We start from the raw sequence: 18,457 nt of genomic DNA, 5'->3' as shown, positions 1-18,457 counted from the left end.
TGCCAGCAGATGGAGACACTGGGGGATAATTTTCTAAGGATTTATACTGATTTTTCCTGTCTGAATTTGTCGCACAGAAAGTTGCAGGCCAAATATGTGCGACATTTCTGCGACTTTAGCTTCTAGAGCATTTTTACAACATTATACATAGGTGCTGAATACATAAAAAGCGACTGTTCAGCGACAGACAAGTCGCATCGGCTGAAAGTAGGCCAGAATGTCAGTCCATGTTGGAGCAGGTTTAGATACAGTCTAAAGCATAGATCTCAAAGTCTGTGCACAGAATTTAGCAAGGGCCTCGCACCTTCTGATGCATCAGGTAGGTGCACAATAGCATAGCCTAACCCTCTGTACTTTGGTCTATATTGATGCGGGACATAGACAGCCAGCTGATGACCAATCCATTAGTGCAATGGATGGCTGGAAGCATTTGTCTTTGCCTTTGCAATACCACAGAAGCAATGCATGGTCAATGTACAGCAATGACACACCTGTGTGAACAGCCAGGAGACCCCCCCCCCCCCCCCATGTTATGTTACATAGTTACATAGTTAGTACGGTCGAAAAAAGACATATGTCCATCAAGTTCAACCAGGGAATTAAGGGGTAGGGGTGTGGCGCGATATTGGGGAAGGGATGAGATTTTATATTTCTTCATAAGCATTAATCTTATTTTGTCAATTAGGAACATTCAGCACCCCACCCGCTATCAAGGCAGCTGCCTATCATGTCATGCCCTACCTGCACAGGTGTGCTGGCTACTCAAATGATCCAATTAAGGAGGCCATTTAGTCAGCAGCAGCAGAAGTCCTGTGCCTGGACGCTCCAACAGCGGCCAGACACAAGCAGAAGCAGAAGCAGCAGAAGCAGCAGCAGCAGCACCACCTTTTGTTTTTTGGCTGCAGAAGCAGCAGCAGCAAGGCCCACAGGGCTGGCTAGCTGGCTAGCCAGCAAGCAAGCAGGTAGCAATGAAAGTAGGAATCTTTCTTTTTAACCCTGTAAGGGGGTGGTGCACTGTACCCGAAGATACTGCCATATCGGGTCAATGCATAGGGCGACGGAAGCAAGCTTCGAAATCAGCCCCCGTTCTCAAAAATCCATTTAATATATGGTCCCCAGATAGGGGACGTATCAGATATTAAACTGATAAGAACAGATACTACACTTGATCTTAGCCAAAAGGCCGAGAAGCGATAACCGTGAAAGGGGCGGGCCCAACAAGGTCCCCTTCATGGGCACTATCACTGCTTGCTGTCAGGGAGGCTGCCAGACAATTTTCCATGCACACTCTGGGCTGGGGGGCAGTCAACCACCAGTACACACAGCAGAACCTAAACCCATACCATTATTGCTAAGCAGCAAGACAGGGGCCCATTGCACTCCCACGGGGCCTTTTTAAATGCAATCCATAACCCGGATTTGCCAGGAACCCTTCTTACTCCTCCTACTTGCATGTGACACTGGGCTTAGGATCTGCATAGGAAACACACACACAAGCACACACCTACCTTTGTTGCCTGCAGATGCCTCCTTGGCTGTCCCCAAACGGTATCAAACCAACACCCACGGGAAGCTGTAAGCATAGAGGACATGCCTGCACCCCATTGGACTTACCTGTGTGGGTTAAATCCGGGTTATTTGACAACCTATGGCGGTGATGGTTCTGCTCAGGCAGAGCAGTGCTGATGCTCCTCATAAAGCTGTCGCTGCTGTGAAGGTTCTAGGTGACATCACAAATCCCTATGGTTACATACACAACAAAGCTGGGTTGTTGTTGTTTACACTCTGCAAGGCCTGTGGAAGTGAGTGACATCATAGCACTGTAGTTCTGAGGGTTCTAGATGGATGCAACAATCTCCTGTTGCTTCTATGAAGGCCGTAATAGACGACATCACCAAACAGCTCCATAGTCACATACACAGCAAAGGAGAGATGTTGTTTACACCTAGTGATGTCAGTGGTATTGAGTGACATCATAGCACAGTGCTAAGGCTCCTGGGCCTGGACACAGCAGCGGCTGCAATATCTCAACGGAGAATACGTTTATATATATGTGTGTGTGTGCGCGTATATATATATATATATATATATATATATATATATATATATATATTTCTCCGCCGAAATCACTTTTAAACCCATTTCCACCTTTTTTTCCCTTCTCTTCCTCTTACTTTTTTTTCACGTTTTTTTACGTTTTTCTCCTTTTCGCCTCTTTTCTGGGCGTATTATTCTTCTTTTTCTTCTTTTTTTTCGTCTAATGCATACCCCATCAGTGCAGCAATGCTTATTCAATACCGCCAGCAGATGGAGACACTGGGGGATAATTTTCTAAGGATTTATACTGATTTTTCCTGTCTGAATTTGTCGCACAGAAAGTTGCAGGCCAAATATGTGCGACATTTCTGCGACTTTAGCTTCTAGAGCATTTTTACAACATTATACATAGGTGCTGAATACATAAAAAGCGACTGTTCAGCGACAGACAAGTCGCATCGGCTGAAAGTAGGCCAGAATGTCAGTCCATGTTGGAGCAGGTTTAGATACAGTCTAAAGCATAGATCTCAAAGTCTGTGCACAGAATTTAGCAAGGGCCTCGCACCTTCTGATGCATCAGGTAGGTGCACAATAGCATAGCCTAACCCTCTGTACTTTGGTCTATATTGATGCGGGACATAGACAGCCAGCTGATGACAATCCATTAGTGCAATGGATGGCTGGAAGCATTTGTCTTTGCCTTTGCAATACCACAGAAGCAATGCATGGTCAATGTACAGCAATGACACACCTGTGTGAACAGCCAGGAGACCCCCCCCCCCCCCCCCCCATGTTATGTTACATAGTTACATAGTTAGTAACGGTCGAAAAAAGACATATGTCCATCAAGTTCAACCAGGGAATTAAGGGGTAGGGGTGTGGCGCGATATTGGGGAAGGGATGAGATTTTATATTTCTTCATAAGCATTAATCTTATTTTGTCAATTAGGAACATTCAGCACCCACCCGCTATCAAGGCAGCTGCCTATCATGTCATGCCCTACCTGCACAGGTGTGCTGGCTACTCAAATGATCCAATTAAGGAGGCCATTTAGTCAGCAGCAGCAGAAGTCCTGTGCCTGGACGCTCCAACAGCGGCCAGACACAAGCAGAAGCAGAAGCAGCAGAAGCAGCAGCAGCAGCACCACCTTTGTTTTTTGGCTGCAGAAGCAGCAGCAGCAAGGCCCACAGGGCTGGCTAGCTGGCTAGCCAGCAAGCAAGCAGGTAGCAATGAAAGTAGGAATCTTTCTTTTTAACCCTGTAAGGGGGTGGTGCACTGTACCCGAAGATACTGCCATATCGGGTCAATGCATAGGGCGACGGAAGCAAGCTTCGAAATCAGCCCCCGTTCTCAAAAATCCATTTAATATATGGTCCCCAGATAGGGGACGTATCAGATATTAAACTGATAAGAACAGATACTACACTTGATCTTAGCCAAAAGGCCGAGAAGCGATAACCGTGAAAGGGGCGGGCCCAACAAGGTCCCCTTCATGGGCACTATCACTGCTTGCTGTCAGGGAGGCTGCCAGACAATTTTCCATGCACACTCTGGGCTGGGGGGCAGTCAACCACCAGTACACACAGCAGAACCTAAACCCATACCATTATTGCTAAGCAGCAAGACAGGGGCCCATTGCACTCCCACGGGGCCTTTTTAAATGCAATCCATAACCCGGATTTGCCAGGAACCCTTCTTACTCCTCCTACTTGCATGTGACACTGGGCTTAGGATCTGCATAGGAAACACACACACAAGCACACACCTACCTTTGTTGCCTGCAGATGCCTCCTTGGCTGTCCCCAAACGGTATCAAACCAACACCCACGGGAAGCTGTAAGCATAGAGGACATGCCTGCACCCCATTGGACTTACCTGTGTGGGTTAAATCCGGGTTATTTGACAACCTATGGCGGTGATGGTTCTGCTCAGGCAGAGCAGTGCTGATGCTCCTCATAAAGCTGTCGCTGCTGTGAAGGTTCTAGGTGACATCACAAATCCCTATGGTTACATACACAACAAAGCTGGGTTGTTGTTGTTTACACTCTGCAAGGCCTGTGGAAGTGAGTGACATCATAGCACTGTAGTTCTGAGGGTTCTAGATGGATGCAACAATCTCCTGTTGCTTCTATGAAGGCCGTAATAGACGACATCACCAAACAGCTCCATAGTCACATACACAGCAAAGGAGAGATGTTGTTTACACCTAGTGATGTCAGTGGTATTGAGTGACATCATAGCACAGTGCTAAGGCTCCTGGGCCTGGACACAGCAGCGGCTGCAATATCTCAACGGAGAATACGTTTATATATATGTGTGTGTGTGCGCGTATATATATATAATATATATATATATATATATATATATTTCTCCGCCGAAATCACTTTTAAACCCATTTCCCACCTTTTTTTCCCTTCTCTTCCTCTTACTTTTTTTTCACGTTTTTTTACGTTTTTCTCCTTTTCGCCTCTTTTCTGGGCGTATTATTCTTCTTTTTCTTCTTTTTTTTCGTCTAATGCATACCCCATCAGTGCAGCAATGCTTATTCAATACCGCCAGCAGATGGAGACACTGGGGGGATAATTTTCTAAGGATTTATACTGATTTTTCCTGTCTGAATTTGTCGCACAGAAAGTTGCAGGCCAAATATGTGCGACATTTCTGCGACTTTAGCTTCTAGAGCATTTTTACAACATTATACATAGGTGCTGAATACATAAAAAGCGACTGTTCAGCGACAGACAAGTCGCATCGGCTGAAAGTAGGCCAGAATGTCAGTCCATGTTGGAGCAGGTTTAGATACAGTCTAAAGCATAGATCTCAAAGTCTGTGCACAGAATTTAGCAAGGGCCTCGCACCTTCTGATGCATCAGGTAGGTGCACAATAGCATAGCCTAACCCTCTGTACTTTGGTCTATATTGATGCGGGACATAGACAGCCAGCTGATGACCAATCCATTAGTGCAATGGATGGCTGGAAGCATTTGTCTTTGCCTTTGCAATACCACAGAAGCAATGCATGGTCAATGTACAGCAATGACACACCTGTGTGAACAGCCAGGAGACCCCCCCCCCCCCCCCCCATGTTATGTTACATAGTTACATAGTTAGTACGGTCGAAAAAAGACATATGTCCATCAAGTTCAACCAGGGAATTAAGGGGTAGGGGTGTGGCGCGATATTGGGGAAGGGATGAGATTTTATATTTCTTCATAAGCATTAATCTTATTTTGTCAATTAGGAACATTCAGCACCACCCCGCTATCAAGGCAGCTGCCTATCATGTCATGCCCTACCTGCACAGGTGTGCTGGCTACTCAAATGATCCAATTAAGGAGGCCATTTAGTCAGCAGCAGCAGAAGTCCTGTGCCTGGACGCTCCAACAGCGGCCAGACACAAGCAGAAGCAGAAGCAGCAGAAGCAGCAGCAGCAGCACCACCTTTTGTTTTTTGGCTGCAGAAGCAGCAGCAGCAAGGCCCACAGGGCTGGCTAGCTGGCTAGCCAGCAAGCAAGCAGGTAGCAATGAAAGTAGGAATCTTTCTTTTTAACTTTTAACCCTGTAAGGGGGTGGTGCACTGTACCCGAAGATACTGCCATATCGGGTCAATGCATAGGGCGACGGAAGCAAGCTTCGAAATCAGCCCCCGTTCTCAAAAATCCATTTAATATATGGTCCCCAGATAGGGGACGTATCAGATATTAAACTGATAAGAACAGATACTACACTTGATCTTAGCCAAAAGGCCGAGAAGCGATAACCGTGAAAGGGGCGGGCCCAACAAGGTCCCCTTCATGGGCACTATCACTGCTTGCTGTCAGGGAGGCTGCCAGACAATTTTCCATGCACACTCTGGGCTGGGGGGCAGTCAACCACCAGTACACACAGCAGAACCTAAACCCATACCATTATTGCTAAGCAGCAAGACAGGGGCCCATTGCACTCCCACGGGGCCTTTTTAAATGCAATCCATAACCCGGATTTGCCAGGAACCCTTCTTACTCCTCCTACTTGCATGTGACACTGGGCTTAGGATCTGCATAGGAAACACACACACAAGCACACACCTACCTTTGTTGCCTGCAGATGCCTCCTTGGCTGTCCCCAAACGGTATCAAACCAACACCCACGGGAAGCTGTAAGCATAGAGGACATGCCTGCACCCCATTGGACTTACCTGTGTGGGTTAAATCCGGGTTATTTGACAACCTATGGCGGTGATGGTTCTGCTCAGGCAGAGCAGTGCTGATGCTCCTCATAAAGCTGTCGCTGCTGTGAAGGTTCTAGGTGACATCACAAATCCCTATGGTTACATACACAACAAAGCTGGGTTGTTGTTGTTTACACTCTGCAAGGCCTGTGGAAGTGAGTGACATCATAGCACTGTAGTTCTGAGGGTTCTAGATGGATGCAACAATCTCCTGTTGCTTCTATGAAGGCCGTAATAGACGACATCACCAAACAGCTCCATAGTCACATACACAGCAAAGGAGAGATGTTGTTTACACCTAGTGATGTCAGTGGTATTGAGTGACATCATAGCACAGTGCTAAGGCTCCTGGGCCTGGACACAGCAGCTGGCTGCAATATCTCAACGGAGAATACGTTTATATATATGTGTGTGTGTGCGCGTATATATATATATATATATATATATATATATATATATATATATATATTTCTCCGCCGAAATCACTTTTAAACCCATTTCCACCTTTTTTTCCCTTCTCTTCCTCTTACTTTTTTTTCACGTTTTTTTACGTTTTTCTCCTTTTCGCCTCTTTTCTGGGCGTATTATTCTTCTTTTTCTTCTTTTTTTTCGTCTAATGCATACCCCATCAGTGCAGCAATGCTTATTCAATACCGCCAGCAGATGGAGACACTGGGGGATAATTTTCTAAGGATTTATACTGATTTTTCCTGTCTGAATTTGTCGCACAGAAAGTTGCAGGCCAAATATGTGCGACATTTCTGCGACTTTAGCTTCTAGAGCATTTTTACAACATTATACATAGGTGCTGAATACATAAAAAGCGACTGTTCAGCGACAGACAAGTCGCATCGGCTGAAAGTAGGCCAGAATGTCAGTCCATGTTGGAGCAGGTTTAGATACAGTCTAAAGCATAGATCTCAAAGTCTGTGCACAGAATTTAGCAAGGGCCTCGCACCTTCTGATGCATCAGGTAGGTGCACAATAGCATAGCCTAACCCTCTGTACTTTGGTCTATATTGATGCGGGACATAGACAGCCAGCTGATGACCAATCCATTAGTGCAATGGATGGCTGGAAGCATTTGTCTTTGCCTTTGCAATACCACAGAAGCAATGCATGGTCAATGTACAGCAATGACACACCTGTGTGAACAGCCAGGAGACCCCCCCCCCCCCCCCCATGTTATGTTACATAGTTACATAGTTAGTACGGTCGAAAAAAGACATATGTCCATCAAGTTCAACCAGGGAATTAAGGGGTAGGGGTGTGGCGCGATATTGGGGAAGGGATGAGATTTTATATTTCTTCATAAGCATTAATCTTATTTTGTCAATTAGGAACATTCAGCACCCACCCGCTATCAAGGCAGCTGCCTATCATGTCATGCCCTACCTGCACAGGTGTGCTGGCTACTCAAATGATCCAATTAAGGAGGCCATTTAGTCAGCAGCAGCAGAAGTCCTGTGCCTGGACGCTCCAACAGCGGCCAGACACAAGCAGAAGCAGAAGCAGCAGAAGCAGCAGCAGCAGCACCACCTTTTGTTTTTTGGCTGCAGAAGCAGCAGCAGCAAGGCCCACAGGGCTGGCTAGCTGGCTAGCCAGCAAGCAAGCAGGTAGCAATGAAAGTAGGAATCTTTCTTTTTAACCCTGTAAGGGGGTGGTGCACTGTACCCGAAGATACTGCCATATCGGGTCAATGCATAGGGCGACGGAAGCAAGCTTCGAAATCAGCCCCCGTTCTCAAAAATCCATTTAATATATGGTCCCCAGATAGGGGACGTATCAGATATTAAACTGATAAGAACAGATACTACACTTGATCTTAGCCAAAAGGCCGAGAAGCGATAACCGTGAAAGGGGCGGGCCCAACAAGGTCCCCTTCATGGGCACTATCACTGCTTGCTGTCAGGGAGGCTGCCAGACAATTTTCCATGCACACTCTGGGCTGGGGGGCAGTCAACCACCAGTACACACAGCAGAACCTAAACCCATACCATTATTGCTAAGCAGCAAGACAGGGGCCCATTGCACTCCCACGGGGCCTTTTTAAATGCAATCCATAACCCGGATTTGCCAGGAACCCTTCTTACTCCTCCTACTTGCATGTGACACTGGGCTTAGGATCTGCATAGGAAACACACACACAAGCACACACCTACCTTTGTTGCCTGCAGATGCCTCCTTGGCTGTCCCCAAACGGTATCAAACCAACACCCACGGGAAGCTGTAAGCATAGAGGACATGCCTGCACCCCATTGGACTTACCTGTGTGGGTTAAATCCGGGTTATTTGACAACCTATGGCGGTGATGGTTCTGCTCAGGCAGAGCAGTGCTGATGCTCCTCATAAAGCTGTCGCTGCTGTGAAGGTTCTAGGTGACATCACAAATCCCTATGGTTACATACACAACAAAGCTGGGTTGTTGTTGTTTACACTCTGCAAGGCCTGTGGAAGTGAGTGACATCATAGCACTGTAGTTCTGAGGGTTCTAGATGGATGCAACAATCTCCTGTTGCTTCTATGAAGGCCGTAATAGACGACATCACCAAACAGCTCCATAGTCACATACACAGCAAAGGAGAGATGTTGTTTACACCTAGTGATGTCAGTGGTATTGAGTGACATCATAGCACAGTGCTAAGGCTCCTGGGCCTGGACACAGCAGCGGCTGCAATATCTCAACGGAGAATACGTTTATATATATGTGTGTGTGTGCGCGTATATATATATATATATATATATATATATATATATATATATATATATATTTCTCCGCCGAAATCACTTTTAAACCCATTTCCACCTTTTTTTCCCTTCTCTTCCTCTTACTTTTTTTTCACGTTTTTTTACGTTTTTCTCCTTTTCGCCTCTTTTCTGGGCGTATTATTCTTCTTTTTCTTCTTTTTTTTCGTCTAATGCATACCCCATCAGTGCAGCAATGCTTATTCAATACCGCCAGCAGATGGAGACACTGGGGGATAATTTTCTAAGGATTTATACTGATTTTTCCTGTCTGAATTTGTCGCACAGAAAGTTGCAGGCCAAATATGTGCGACATTTCTGCGACTTTAGCTTCTAGAGCATTTTTACAACATTATACATAGGTGCTGAATACATAAAAAGCGACTGTTCAGCGACAGACAAGTCGCATCGGCTGAAAGTAGGCCAGAATGTCAGTCCATGTTGGAGCAGGTTTAGATACAGTCTAAAGCATAGATCTCAAAGTCTGTGCACAGAATTTAGCAAGGGCCTCGCACCTTCTGATGCATCAGGTAGGTGCACAATAGCATAGCCTAACCCTCTGTACTTTGGTCTATATTGATGCGGGACATAGACAGCCAGCTGATGACCAATCCATTAGTGCAATGGATGGCTGGAAGCATTTGTCTTTGCCTTTGCAATACCACAGAAGCAATGCATGGTCAATGTACAGCAATGACACACCTGTGTGAACAGCCAGGAGACCCCCCCCCCCCCCCCCCATGTTATGTTACATAGTTACATAGTTAGTACGGTCGAAAAAAGACATATGTCCATCAAGTTCAACCAGGGAATTAAGGGGTAGGGGTGTGGCGCGATATTGGGGAAGGGATGAGATTTTATATTTCTTCATAAGCATTAATCTTATTTTGTCAATTAGGAACATTCAGCACCCACCCGCTATCAAGGCAGCTGCCTATCATGTCATGCCCTACCTGCACAGGTGTGCTGGCTACTCAAATGATCCAATTAAGGAGGCCATTTAGTCAGCAGCAGCAGAAGTCCTGTGCCTGGACGCTCCAACAGCGGCCAGACACAAGCAGAAGCAGAAGCAGCAGAAGCAGCAGCAGCAGCACCACCTTTTGTTTTTTGGCTGCAGATAGCAGCAGCAGCAAGGCCCACAGGGCTGGCTAGCTGGCTAGCCAGCAAGCAAGCAGGTAGCAATGAAAGTAGGAATCTTTCTTTTTAACCCTGTAAGGGGGTGGTGCACTGTACCCGAAGATACTGCCATATCGGGTCAATGCATAGGGCGACGGAAGCAAGCTTCGAAATCAGCCCCCGTTCTCAAAAATCCATTTAATATATGGTCCCCAGATAGGGGACGTATCAGATATTAAACTGATAAGAACAGATACTACACTTGATCTTAGCCAAAAGGCCGAGAAGCGATAACCGTGAAAGGGGCGGGCCCAACAAGGTCCCCTTCATGGGCACTATCACTGCTTGCTGTCAGGGAGGCTGCCAGACAATTTTCCATGCACACTCTGGGCTGGGGGGCAGTCAACCACCAGTACACACAGCAGAACCTAAACCCATACCATTATTGCTAAGCAGCAAGACAGGGGCCCATTGCACTCCCACGGGGCCTTTTTAAATGCAATCCATAACCCGGATTTGCCAGGAACCCTTCTTACTCCTCCTACTTGCATGTGACACTGGGCTTAGGATCTGCATAGGAAACACACACACAAGCACACACCTACCTTTGTTGCCTGCAGATGCCTCCTTGGCTGTCCCCAAACGGTATCAAACCAACACCCACGGGAAGCTGTAAGCATAGAGGACATGCCTGCACCCCATTGGACTTACCTGTGTGGGTTAAATCCGGGTTATTTGACAACCTATGGCGGTGATGGTTCTGCTCAGGCAGAGCAGTGCTGATGCTCCTCATAAAGCTGTCGCTGCTGTGAAGGTTCTAGGTGACATCACAAATCCCTATGGTTACATACACAACAAAGCTGGGTTGTTGTTGTTTACACTCTGCAAGGCCTGTGGAAGTGAGTGACATCATAGCACTGTAGTTCTGAGGGTTCTAGATGGATGCAACAATCTCCTGTTGCTTCTATGAAGGCCGTAATAGACGACATCACCAAACAGCTCCATAGTCACATACACAGCAAAGGAGAGATGTTGTTTACACCTAGTGATGTCAGTGGTATTGAGTGACATCATAGCACAGTGCTAAGGCTCCTGGGCCTGGACACAGCAGCGGCTGCAATATCTCAACGGAGAATACGTTTATATATATGTGTGTGTGTGCGCGTATATATATATATATATATATATATATATATATATATATATATATTTCTCCGCCGAAATCACTTTTAAACCCATTTCCACCTTTTTTTCCCTTCTCTTCCTCTTACTTTTTTTTCACGTTTTTTTTACGTTTTTCTCCTTTTCGCCTCTTTTCTGGGCGTATTATTCTTCTTTTTCTTCTTTTTTTTCGTCTAATGCATACCCCATCAGTGCAGCAATGCTTATTCAATACCGCCAGCAGATGGAGACACTGGGGGATAATTTTCTAAGGATTTATACTGATTTTTCCTGTCTGAATTTGTCGCACAGAAAGTTGCAGGCCAAATATGTGCGACATTTCTGCGACTTTAGCTTCTAGAGCATTTTTACAACATTATACATAGGTGCTGAATACATAAAAAGCGACTGTTCAGCGACAGACAAGTCGCATCGGCTGAAAGTAGGCCAGAATGTCAGTCCATGTTGGAGCAGGTTTAGATACAGTCTAAAGCATAGATCTCAAAGTCTGTGCACAGAATTTAGCAAGGGCCTCGCACCTTCTGATGCATCAGGTAGGTGCACAATAGCATAGCCTAACCCTCTGTACTTTGGTCTATATTGATGCGGGACATAGACAGCCAGCTGATGACCAATCCATTAGTGCAATGGATGGCTGGAAGCATTTGTCTTTGCCTTTGCAATACCACAGAAGCAATGCATGGTCAATGTACAGCAATGACACACCTGTGTGAACAGCCAGGAGACCCCCCCCCCCCCCCCCCATGTTATGTTACATAGTTACATAGTTAGTACGGTCGAAAAAAGACATATGTCCATCAAGTTCAACCAGGGAATTAAGGGGTAGGGGTGTGGCGCGATATTGGGGAAGGGATGAGATTTTATATTTCTTCATAAGCATTAATCTTATTTTGTCAATTAGGAACATTCAGCACCCACCCGCTATCAAGGCAGCTGCCTATCATGTCATGCCCTACCTGCACAGGTGTGCTGGCTACTCAAATGATCCAATTAAGGAGGCCATTTAGTCAGCAGCAGCAGAAGTCCTGTGCCTGGACGCTCCAACAGCGGCCAGACACAAGCAGAAGCAGAAGCAGCAGAAGCAGCAGCAGCAGCACCACCTTTTGTTTTTTGGCTGCAGAAGCAGCAGCAGCAAGGCCCACAGGGCTGGCTAGCTGGCTAGCCAGCAAGCAAGCAGGTAGCAATGAAAGTAGGAATCTTTCTTTTTAACCCTGTAAGGGGGTGGTGCACTGTACCCGAAGATACTGCCATATCGGGTCAATGCATAGGGCGACGGAAGCAAGCTTCGAAATCAGCCCCCGTTCTCAAAAATCCATTTAATATATGGTCCCCAGATAGGGGACGTATCAGATATTAAACTGATAAGAACAGATACTACACTTGATCTTAGCCAAAAGGCCGAGAAGCGATAACCGTGAAAGGGGCGGGCCCAACAAGGTCCCCTTCATGGGCACTATCACTGCTTGCTGTCAGGGAGGCTGCCAGACAATTTTCCATGCACACTCTGGGCTGGGGGGCAGTCAACCACCAGTACACACAGCAGAACCTAAACCCATACCATTATTGCTAAGCAGCAAGACAGGGGCCCATTGCACTCCCACGGGGCCTTTTTAAATGCAATCCATAACCCGGATTTGCCAGGAACCCTTCTTACTCCTCCTACTTGCATGTGACACTGGGCTTAGGATCTGCATAGGAAACACACACACAAGCACACACCTACCTTTGTTGCCTGCAGATGCCTCCTTGGCTGTCCCCAAACGGTATCAAACCAACACCCACGGGAAGCTGTAAGCATAGAGGACATGCCTGCACCCCATTGGACTTACCTGTGTGGGTTAAATCCGGGTTATTTGACAACCTATGGCGGTGATGGTTCTGCTCAGGCAGAGCAGTGCTGATGCTCCTCATAAAGCTGTCGCTGCTGTGAAGGTTCTAGGTGACATCACAAATCCCTATGGTTACATACACAACAAAGCTGGGTTGTTGTTGTTTACACTCTGCAAGGCCTGTGGAAGTGAGTGACATCATAGCACTGTAGTTCTGAGGGTTCTAGATGGATGCAACAATCTCCTGTTGCTTCTATGAAGGCCGTAATAGACGACATCACCAAACAGCTCCATAGTCACATACACAGCAAAGGAGAGATGTTGTTTACACCTAGTGATGTCAGTGGTATTGAGTGACATCATAGCACAGTGCTAAGGCTCCTGGGCCTGGACACAGCAGCGGCTGCAATATCTCAACGGAGAATACGTTTATATATATGTGTGTGTGTGCGCGTATATATATATATATATATATATATATATATATATATATATATATTTCTCCGCCGAAATCACTTTTAAACCCATTTCCACCTTTTTTTCCCTTCTCTTCCTCTTACTTTTTTTTCACGTTTTTTTACGTTTTTCTCCTTTTCGCCTCTTTTCTGGGCGTATTATTCTTCTTTTTCTTCTTTTTTTTCGTCTAATGCATACCCCATCAGTGCAGCAATGCTTATTCAATACCGCCAGCAGATGGAGACACTGGGGGATAATTTTCTAAGGATTTATACTGATTTTTCCTGTCTGAATTTGTCGCACAGAAAGTTGCAGGCCAAATATGTGCGACATTTCTGCGACTTTAGCTTCTAGAGCATTTTTACAACATTATACATAGGTGCTGAATACATAAAAAGCGACTGTTCAGCGACAGACAAGTCGCATCGGCTGAAAGTAGGCCAGAATGTCAGTCCATGTTGGAGCAGGTTTAGATACAGTCTAAAGCATAGATCTCAAAGTCTGTGCACAGAATTTAGCAAGGGCCTCGCACCTTCTGATGCATCAGGTAGGTGCACAATAGCATAGCCTAACCCTCTGTACTTTGGTCTATATTGATGCGGGACATAGACAGCCAGCTGATGACCAATCCATTAGTGCAATGGATGGCTGGAAGCATTTGTCTTTGCCTTTGCAATACCACAGAAGCAATGCATGGTCAATGTACAGCAATGACACACCTGTGTGAACAGCCAGGAGACCCCCCCCCCCCCCCCCCATGTTATGTTACATAGTTACATAGTTAGTACGGTCGAAAAAAGACATATGTCCATCAAGTTCAACCAGGGAATTAAGGGGTAGGGGTGTGGCGCGATATTGGGGAAGGGATGAGATTTTATATTTCTTCATAAGCATTAATCTTATTTTGTCAATTAGGAACATTCAGCACCCACCCGCTATCAAGGCAGCTGCCTATCATGTCATGCCCTACCTGCACAGGTGTGCTGGCTACTCAAATGATCCAATTAAGGAGGCCATTTAGTCAGCAGCAGCAGAAGTCCTGTGCCTGGACGCTCCAACAGCGGCCAGACACAAGCAGAAGCAGAAGCAGCAGAAGCAGCAGCAGCAGCACCACCTTTTGTTTTTTGGCTGCAGAAGCAGCAGCAGCAAGGCCCACAGGGCTGGCTAGCTGGCTAGCCAGCAAGCAAGCAGGTAGCAATGAAAGTAGGAATCTTTCTTTTTAACCCTGTAAGGGGGTGGTGCACTGTACCCGAAGATACTGCCATATCGGGTCAATGCATAGGGCGACGGAAGCAAGCTTCGAAATCAGCCCCCGTTCTCAAAAATCCATTTAATATATGGTCCCCAGATAGGGGACGTATCAGATATTAAACTGATAAGAACAGATACTACACTTGATCTTAGCCAAAAGGCCGAGAAGCGATAACCGTGAAAGGGGCGGGCCCAACAAGGTCCCCTTCATGGGCACTATCACTGCTTGCTGTCAGGGAGGCTGCCAGACAATTTTCCATGCACACTCTGGGCTGGGGGGCAGTCAACCACCAGTACACACAGCAGAACCTAAACCCATACCATTATTGCTAAGCAGCAAGACAGGGGCCCATTGCACTCCCACGGGGCCTTTTTAAATGCAATCCATAACCCGGATTTGCCAGGAACCCTTCTTACTCCTCCTACTTGCATGTGACACTGGGCTTAGGATCTGCATAGGAAACACACACACAAGCACACACCTACCTTTGTTGCCTGCAGATGCCTCCTTGGCTGTCCCCAAACGGTATCAAACCAACACCCACGGGAAGCTGTAAGCATAGAGGACATGCCTGCACCCCATTGGACTTACCTGTGTGGGTTAAATCCGGGTTATTTGACAACCTATGGCGGTGATGGTTCTGCTCAGGCAGAGCAGTGCTGATGCTCCTCATAAAGCTGTCGCTGCTGTGAAGGTTCTAGGTGACATCACAAATCCCTATGGTTACATACACAACAAAGCTGGGTTGTTGTTGTTTACACTCTGCAAGGCCTGTGGAAGTGAGTGACATCATAGCACTGTAGTTCTGAGGGTTCTAGATGGATGCAACAATCTCCTGTTGCTTCTATGAAGGCCGTAATAGACGACATCACCAAACAGCTCCATAGTCACATACACAGCAAAGGAGAGATGTTGTTTACACCTAGTGATGTCAGTGGTATTGAGTGACATCATAGCACAGTGCTAAGGCTCCTGGGCCTGGACACAGCAGCGGCTGCAATATCTCAACGGAGAATACGTTTATATATATGTGTGTGTGTGCGCGTATATATATATATATATATATATATATATATATATATATATATATTCTCCGCCGAAATCACTTTTAAACCCATTTCCACCTTTTTTTCCCTTCTCTTCCTCTTACTTTTTTTTCACGTTTTTTTACGTTTTTCTCCTTTTCGCCTCTTTTCTGGGCGTATTATTCTTCTTTTTCTTCTTTTTTTTCGTCTAATGCATACCCCATCAGTGCAGCAATGCTTATTCAATACCGCCAGCAGATGGAGACACTGGGGGATAATTTTCTAAGGATTTATACTGATTTTTCCTGTCTGAATTTGTCGCACAGAAAGTTGCAGGCCAAATATGTGCGACATTTCTGCGACTTTAGCTTCTAGAGCATTTTTACAACATTATACATAGGTGCTGAATACATAAAAAGCGACTGTTCAGCGACAGACAAGTCGCATCGGCTGAAAGTAGGCCAGAATGTCAGTCCATGTTGGAGCAGGTTTAGATACAGTCTAAAGCATAGATCTCAAAGTCTGTGCACAGAATTTAGCAAGGGCCTCGCACCTTCTGATGCATCAGGTAGGTGCACAATAGCATAGCCTAACCCTCTGTACTTTGGTCTATATTGATGCGGGACATAGACAGCCAGCTGATGACCAATCCATTAGTGCAATGGATGGCTGGAAGCATTTGTCTTTGCCTTTGCAATACCACAGAAGCAATGCATGGTCAATGTACAGCAATGACACACCTGTGTGAACAGCCAGGAGACCCCCCCCCCCCCCCCCCATGTTATGTTACATAGTTACATAGTTAGTACGGTCGAAAAAAGACATATGTCCATCAAGTTCAACCAGGGAATTAAGGGGTAGGGGTGTGGCGCGATATTGGGGAAGGGATGAGATTTTATATTTCTTCATAAGCATTAATCTTATTTTGTCAATTAGGAACATTCAGCACCCACCCGCTATCAAGGCAGCTGCCTATCATGTCATGCCCTACCTGCACAGGTGTGCTGGCTACTCAAATGATCCAATTAAGGAGGCCATTTAGTCAGCAGCAGCAGAAGTCCTGTGCCTGGACGCTCCAACAGCGGCCAGACACAAGCAGAAGCAGAAGCAGCAGAAGCAGCAGCAGCAGCACCACCTTTTGTTTTTTGGCTGCAGAAGCAGCAGCAGCAAGGCCCACAGGGCTGGCTAGCTGGCTAGCCAGCAAGCAAGCAGGTAGCAATGAAAGTAGGAATCTTTCTTTTTAACCCTGTAAGGGGGTGGTGCACTGTACCCGAAGATACTGCCATATCGGGTCAATGCATAGGGCGACGGAAGCAAGCTTCGAAATCAGCCCCCGTTCTCAAAAATCCATTTAATATATGGTCCCCAGATAGGGGACGTATCAGATATTAAACTGATAAGAACAGATACTACACTTGATCTTAGCCAAAAGGCCGAGAAGCGATAACCGTGAAAGGGGCGGGCCCAACAAGGTCCCCTTCATGGGCACTATCACTGCTTGCTGTCAGGGAGGCTGCCAGACAATTTTCCATGCACACTCTGGGCTGGGGGGCAGTCAACCACCAGTACACACAGCAGAACCTAAACCCATACCATTATTGCTAAGCAGCAAGACAGGGGCCCATTGCACTCCCACGGGGCCTTTTTAAATGCAATCCATAACCCGGATTTGCCAGGAACCCTTCTTACTCCTCCTACTTGCATGTGACACTGGGCTTAGGATCTGCATAGGAAACACACACACAAGCACACACCTACCTTTGTTGCCTGCAGATGCCTCCTTGGCTGTCCCCAAACGGTATCAAACCAACACCCACGGGAAGCTGTAAGCATAGAGGACATGCCTGCACCCCATTGGACTTACCTGTGTGGGTTAAATCCGGGTTATTTGACAACCTATGGCGGTGATGGTTCTGCTCAGGCAGAGCAGTGCTGATGCTCCTCATAAAGCTGTCGCTGCTGTGAAGGTTCTAGGTGACATCACAAATCCTATGGTTACATACACAACAAAGCTGGGTTGTTGTTGTTTACACTCTGCAAGGCCTGTGGAAGTGAGTGACATCATAGCACTGTAGTTCTGAGGGTTCTAGATGGATGCAACAATCTCCTGTTGCTTCTATGAAGGCCGTAATAGACGACATCACCAAACAGCTCCATAGTCACATACACAGCAAAGGAGAGATGTTGTTTACACCTAGTGATGTCAGTGGTATTGAGTGACATCATAGCACAGTGCTAAGGCTCCTGGGCCTGGACACAGCAGCGGCTGCAATATCTCAACGGAGAATACGTTTATATATATGTGTGTGTGTGCGCGTATATATATATATATATATATATATATATATATATATATATATATTTCTCCGCCGAAATCACTTTTAAACCCATTTCCACCTTTTTTTCCCTTCTCTTCCTCTTACTTTTTTTTCACGTTTTTTTACGTTTTTCTCCTTTTCGCCTCTTTTCTGGGCGTATTATTCTTCTTTTTCTTCTTTTTTTTCGTCTAATGCATACCCCATCAGTGCAGCAATGCTTATTCAATACCGCCAGCAGATGGAGACACTGGGGGATAATTTTCTAAGGATTTATACTGATTTTTCCT

At 46.2% G+C, this 18,457-nt stretch overlaps 8 non-coding genes across 8 annotated transcripts; all 8 read right to left on the bottom strand.

The window, feature by feature from the left end:
- Positions 1-1,004: 1,004 nt before the first annotated feature.
- On the bottom strand, positions 1,005-1,195 carry LOC130324025 (U2 spliceosomal RNA). Its single transcript, XR_008869179.1, has one exon. It is a non-coding gene; the product is annotated as a U2 spliceosomal RNA (small nuclear RNA).
- A 2,108-nt stretch (positions 1,196-3,303) lies between these two features.
- LOC130324024 (U2 spliceosomal RNA) lies at positions 3,304-3,494 on the bottom strand. Its single transcript, XR_008869178.1, has one exon. It is a non-coding gene; the product is annotated as a U2 spliceosomal RNA (small nuclear RNA).
- A 2,110-nt stretch (positions 3,495-5,604) lies between these two features.
- LOC130324023 (U2 spliceosomal RNA) lies at positions 5,605-5,795 on the bottom strand. Its single transcript, XR_008869177.1, has one exon. It is a non-coding gene; the product is annotated as a U2 spliceosomal RNA (small nuclear RNA).
- Positions 5,796-7,905: 2,110 nt separating this feature from the next.
- LOC130324022 (U2 spliceosomal RNA) lies at positions 7,906-8,096 on the bottom strand. The gene has a single exon (XR_008869176.1). It is a non-coding gene; the product is annotated as a U2 spliceosomal RNA (small nuclear RNA).
- A 2,113-nt stretch (positions 8,097-10,209) lies between these two features.
- Positions 10,210-10,400, bottom strand: LOC130324021 (U2 spliceosomal RNA). Its single transcript, XR_008869175.1, has one exon. It is a non-coding gene; the product is annotated as a U2 spliceosomal RNA (small nuclear RNA).
- Positions 10,401-12,509: 2,109 nt separating this feature from the next.
- LOC130324019 (U2 spliceosomal RNA) lies at positions 12,510-12,700 on the bottom strand. The gene has a single exon (XR_008869174.1). It is a non-coding gene; the product is annotated as a U2 spliceosomal RNA (small nuclear RNA).
- Positions 12,701-14,808: 2,108 nt separating this feature from the next.
- Positions 14,809-14,999, bottom strand: LOC130324018 (U2 spliceosomal RNA). The gene has a single exon (XR_008869173.1). It is a non-coding gene; the product is annotated as a U2 spliceosomal RNA (small nuclear RNA).
- A 2,107-nt stretch (positions 15,000-17,106) lies between these two features.
- On the bottom strand, positions 17,107-17,297 carry LOC130324017 (U2 spliceosomal RNA). The gene has a single exon (XR_008869172.1). It is a non-coding gene; the product is annotated as a U2 spliceosomal RNA (small nuclear RNA).
- Between the last annotated feature and the right edge of the window lie 1,160 nt (positions 17,298-18,457).

This window comes from Hyla sarda, unplaced genomic scaffold (assembly GCF_029499605.1).
Source record: "Hyla sarda isolate aHylSar1 unplaced genomic scaffold, aHylSar1.hap1 scaffold_2573, whole genome shotgun sequence".
Lineage (NCBI taxonomy): Eukaryota > Metazoa > Chordata > Amphibia > Anura > Hylidae > Hyla > Hyla sarda.
The sequence above is the reverse complement of the archived record's forward strand: the minus strand, read 5'-3'. Positions and strand labels throughout refer to the sequence as shown.